Below are 6,346 nucleotides of genomic sequence, written 5' to 3'. Positions count from 1 at the left end.
CCGTGCTGAGTTATTGTGTGTTTTGCACGCAAGGAGAAATGCTACGTTCATGTGTTTGTCGGTAATAGGAAACTCTGAAATGTCCAGCTGGGAAGTTGGCGAAACAACTATGAGTTATGGTGCATCTGGCACTTTATCAAGGGAGTGAATGCACAAATACTAACTTACTCTCTCATTTGAAGACTATAAATATGACAAAACACCAACAAGTCAAGTAGGCCTTCCATTTTTCACTCATTTGCAACAACCATGAAGCTGTGGCCTAAATGTGCTCATTGAGAGTGGCATGATTGGCATTGTCGACTGTCAAATCTTCGGTTTGTCTTTGAAATGAACCAAAACAAACAAACAAAGACATCTTTCAGTAGGATCATTACTCTTACTTAGCACTTCACAAGGCCTGGAAGGCTGGAACAAACCAAACAATCCCTCATTGCTTTACTCAAAGCCCCTCCAAAGATCACTCTAAAAACCATCAAGTTTGTTCTCAATGGTTGTATATGACTTTATTGAGTCCTGTTTTGTCTACAGCCAAATCATTGAGATTTATCGTCCACATTCAGATTTTTTTCCATTAAAGTCTGGGATTACACAGCCACATTGAACAGTCAAAGACCGACATTTGCATTGATAGTGTACAGTGGGCTTATATTCTTGGAGATGTTTCTACGTTTTTAACATGATACACACTGTGTAGAACCTAAATTGAATATATACTGTAAAGTAGCTATACAGTAGCCTCCTAATTGTATCACTTATTTTCTGTGGCATTCCACGCTTGGAAACCTTACATTTTTCTACATATATATTTTTTTCCTCAGTTATTAAACTATTTTACAGACTAAAATTATACTTTTCGGAAAGTGACCTTTTGTTGGAAATGTGTTTGACAGATGTTCAATAACCTTGAAAAACCATCAATAGGTTCCTGAAAATGTTTGAATGAGCTTGTTTTTCACTATTTCCATGCCAAAGTGAAATCTGTTCTTTTTCAATTTGGCAGATCAACATATTGTGTAATATGACTGGGCATATTCCAATGGAAATGTCAGTACTGATATTGGTATTAAAATTGATTATTACTATACACTATGGGCGCTTTTAAAATGAGGCCCTGTCGGCAATGCAGGTCTGGGTGTGTAGACTAGCAGTACAGAAAATCCTCAATTAGTTGGGTAATTTTAGTTGACCTTTTATCACTGTCTTTGGAGAGTCTTGCTAATTTGGAGAATCTGCAAATGTTCATGAAAATTTTTATTGGGTTATGATGAATCAGCTGTACAACATCAATCTCAATCGCACTCCACACAACCCTTTCTCACCTGGACAAAAGGAACACCTATGTGAGGATGCTGTTCATTGACTACAGCTCAGCGTTCAACACCATAGTGCCCAAAAAGCTCATTACTAAGCTAAGGACCCTGGGACTAAACACAATGCAACTGGATCCTGGACTTCCTGACGGGCCACCCCCAGTTGGTAAGGGTAGGCAACTACACATCCGCCACACTGATCCTTCGACACTGGGGCCCCTCAGGGGTGCGTGTTTTGTCCTCTTTTGTACTTCCTGTTCACTCATGACCAAGCACGACTCCAACACCATCATTAAGTTTGATGACGACACAACAGTGGTAGTGTCTGATCACAGACTACGATGAGACATCCAATAGGGATGAGGTCAGAGACCTGGCCGTGTGGTGCCAGGACAACAACCTCTGCCTCAATGTGAGCAAGACAAAGGAGATGATCGTGGACTACAGGAAAAGGAGGGCCGAACAGGCCCCCATTAACATCGACGGAGCTGTAGTGGAGCAGGTTGAGAGTTTCAAGTTCCTTGGTGTCCACATCACCAACAAATTATCATGGTAAAACACACCAAGACAGTCAGGAAGAGGGCACGACAAAACCTATCCCCCCTCAGGAGACTGAAAAGATTTGGCATGGGTCCCCAGATCATCAAAAAGTTCTACAGCTGCACCATCGAGAGCATCCTGACTGGTTGCATCACCGCCTGGTGTGGCAACTGCTCGGCATCTGACCGTAAGGCACTACAGAGGGTAGCGCGTACGGCCCAGTATATCACTGGGGCCAAGCTTCCTGCCATCCAGGACCTATATACTAGGCGTGTCAGCGAAAGGCCCAGAAAATTGTCAGAGACTCCAGTCACCCAAGTCATGGACTGTTTTCTCTGCTACCGCCAAGCTTCTACCCCGAAGCTATAAGACTGCTGAACAATTAATCAAATGGCCACCCAAACTATTTAAATTCCCCCCCCCCCCCAACCCTTGTTTTTACACTGCTGCTACTCGCTGTTTATTATCAATGCGTAGTCACTTTACCCCTACCTACATGTACAAATTACCTCGACTAACCTGTACCGCCGCACATTGACTCAGTACCGGTACCCCCTGTATACAGCCTCGTTATTGTTATGTCATTTTATTGTGTTACTTTTTACTTTAGTTTATGTAGTAAATATTTTCTTAACTCTATTTCTTGAACTGCATTGTTGGTTAAGGGCTTGCATTTCATGGTAAGGTCTACACTTGTTGTACTCAGCGCATGTGACAAATAAAATTAGATTGGATTGGATTTTTTTTAAAATTGTATTTATTTAACCTTTATTTAACTAGGCAAGTCAGTTAAGAACAAATTCTTATTTACAATGATGGCCTACCAAAAGGCAAAAGGCCTCCTGCGTGGACGGGGGCCCAGGATTAAAAATTAAAAATAAACACAATATAAATATAGGACAAAACACATATCACAACAAGAGAGACAGCACAACACTACATAAAGAGAGACCTAAGACAACAACATAGCAAGGCAGCAACACATGACAACACAGCATGGTAGCAACACAACATAACAACAACATGGTAGCAACACAACATAACAACAACATGGTAGCAATACAACATAACAACAACATGGTAGCAACACAACATAACAACAACATGGTAGCAACACAACATGATAGCAACACAAACATGGTATAAACATTATTGGGCACCGGCAACAGCACAAAGAGTAAGAAGGTAGAGACAACAATAAATCACACAAAACAGCCTCAACTATCAGAAGTAGTGTCCATGATTGAGTCTTTGAATGAAGAGATTGAGATAAAACTGTCCAGTTTTAGTTTGAATATGTTCCCAACTTAAATGTCTTAAGAGCAGCAAATCAGATGAACCGCTAGCCGCTGAAGGCATGCTGCTTGGTAATGAAGCAGGGTTTCTCCAAAGTTTCTCTAGATGCCATGGACCTTGAAACTATAAACACCTCTCTTTGCAAAAATAAATATATAATAATTTGTTGCCACATTCCATGGAAACTGCACTTTATGAAAAGATTTATATCATTTTCAATATCCAGGCCAGCGCTGGTATGCTATGACCGTTTCATTCTAAGTGGACTAGAATTGTTATACCGTGAAGAGGCAATTAGTAAAGCACACTAAGTACTATTTTCAATAATTTACACTTTTACTTTTATGGATATTTTACAACCACCTCGTTTCAGGTGCTGAGATATGCAATAAATCATTTTCTCACTTCTCGTGACAGTACAAAGAGACAATCTGGCATAATTACAGAATAACGAGCCCTTAACTCCACGGCGGTTAACAAAGTTATGCTTTCTCTCCGTTAACTGACTGTCCAGACGTTATTTAGTTATTCCACATGTGTTTCTGATACAAAATAATGACCCTACCCTACCTATGTTGGGAGAGAGTTCTGGAGGCTAGTCTGAAATATTGGCTGTTCCTTGGAGTGGTTGTCATCTACTCAGACTCAATACTACTCACTCAGATAGATACAGGGACGAGAACCATTAGATTGTATGGAGACTTTTGGTCGCCTTGGAAAAGAACGGTTGGATACTGAGTAGAGCTTTTCTTTAGAGATAGGCCACCCGAACAGAGTGTGATACTCATATAGACGCAGGGAAGATGAGACCAGGAGTACCATGACAGTGTGAAGACTTCAGGTCTCCCTGGAAAGAGCAGTCGGATACTGAATGCTAATATCCAACTTTTGCTTAGTGGTAGGGCCACCCACAGACTCCACGGTACCCACCAAGATTAATGAGGCAGCGTCAAGTCTCTGGGTACACAGATTCCAAATGTATCAGCAAGAGGAACAAACGAGTCGTCCTCGTAGAAAGTTCTAGTGCTGCCATTGTAGGTTCCAGAAGACTGAAACGCTTGATGATTAATAGAATGCTTTTATTTGGCACTCGTATTGGCATCCAAGGCCTAGACAGGCCGACTTTAGCACTTAGGACTGGTAAGAAATCTGTCTCTTCACATACAACTGATGAGGGTAATGGGAGAGAAGCAGACTAATGACATACTACAGAATGATTCGTATCCTGATATTGTCGTCTTTTTTGGGGCCTGTGTTGGATGTCTGTGTTGGTAAGAGTAATGTTTGAAAAGACAGCTGTCCTTTCTGTCTCCGTAGGACTTCACAAATAAATGGATGTATGACAGGCTTCTTCTAAAGAGTAAGTCATGTGATAAAAATGTGTACGGTGCATTTCAAGAATTACAGTATGCTTTATGTGTTGGTCTGACCACGGGGTTGGTGTCAGTGTTCATACACCTGACATTACTTTACAGACCGCTGACATAGTCACTTCTGTGCTCGCCTGTATAGAAAAGCGTATTGTTAGCTTAAACAAAGATGTGTCAGTGTCTCTCGGTGACTCTCTCCACTTGTTCATTTGGAGTCTTCCAGTCATAACCTGTCAGCAGTAACCACAAAGAATATGTGGTCGGACACTCACAAACACCAAGCACCTTTTCACAGTGTCTTCTGTCTAAGGCCTTTGTTTTTGTACATAGAAAATCAAGTCATTTTCCAGGTGGGGAAAAAAGTAATTTGGCCTTAAAGTATTTTTAGAAAAGCCTGATGGACTCATTGTTATAGCAAAGGTGCAGATAATTAATTATATTAATGTCTAAAGTTATTATTTTCCGTTGCTAAATTGCTAAATCTTTTGCTCAACCCAGCTAAGTGGCAGTCTGTTCGTTGGGCATGGCAGTCACTACGATTGGCTGAGACTGAAGGCTTTATCATCCTAAAGCTCACATTTTCCATTACCTCTTGTTGTTGCAACATACTTTTAACATAATCCATTTTTTCTCTTGCAAATTGTCAAATCATTTCAATCAGCCTAAAATGACGCATGCCCCGAGTCCAAGAAAAGAGCCGTTCTTACTTCAGCGGTGATCCAAACAGACTGGCTGCGTAGCCTCACTGCCAACTTCCAATTCCTGGCTGGACCCCTGCCTGGTCCAACCACTGCTCTCTGTCTATTCTCAACTTCTCAGTCACTTTGCCCCAGCGATGATTAAACAGTTGTATTAGTGCCTAATGGAAATACCCAGAGCCATGCAACAAGTATGTAATAGCTACATAATAACTCATCTAGGAGACCATGCTCAAGCGCAGACATCATGGGCCTTGGGCTCTGTGATGTGAAGGATCACCAATTAATCCTGTGTGTAGTGAAGGATCACCAATTAATCCTGTGTGTAGTAACTGTCGGCCAGTCTGATCTACTGTAACATCGGCTTCAGAGAAGAATTGGAAGTATGCTAAAGGGAGACTAGATATAAATGTTGTATAGTTCCGTGCTTTTGTGATGAGAATCTGGATCTCATATAAATATATGCTGAGGCCTTCCTCTGTGTTTGATTTCCTTATCTCTCGTCATAGTTATTTTAGAGTATGGCCCTGTATCCTCCCTACATAGACTAGTATCCTCATTGGGTCCATATGGTCTATATATTTCCTAACTGTCTATAAAAGCCAAGGTTTGCTGATTTAGGCTACCTGCCCACCCAGCCATTCTATTGTATAGAAATTCCTGTTTCCAGCCAACGGAATTTCTACAACCACCGATGAAATGTGACCGATTTTATCTATTTGAAGACATTTTAAAGGACAAGCTCTTTTCTTTCATGTTATTCAATTGTTACCATGCACATGCAACAAGATAGCTCAGATGTGCGAGTGCCTATTAGAATTTTAAAGGACAAGCACTAAAAACAAGAATATGAATGCAAGGCGCTGTCGACACAAAGTCGAGACAGACTCGTTGTAAACGTGACGTAGACACAACTGACCGTCCGGCGTATCTTTCAAATCAAACATTTCTAGCCTAAACGCGGGTTGTTATGCAACGTTATTTATCGTATAGAGAATGCAGAAGAAGGCTCCGCCGGTCTGCAATCATGTCCTAAGTGTATTTTACTGGGTTTTACCTGGAAGACGGATAGGCCTGCTGGAACACACTGGAGCTTCATTATAAACGGATGAGAGCAACAGTGAAACAC

Source organism: Salvelinus namaycush, chromosome 42 (genome assembly GCF_016432855.1).
Source record: "Salvelinus namaycush isolate Seneca chromosome 42, SaNama_1.0, whole genome shotgun sequence".
Taxonomy (NCBI): Eukaryota; Metazoa; Chordata; class Actinopteri; order Salmoniformes; family Salmonidae; genus Salvelinus; species Salvelinus namaycush.
Note: the sequence above shows the minus strand (reverse complement) of the source record.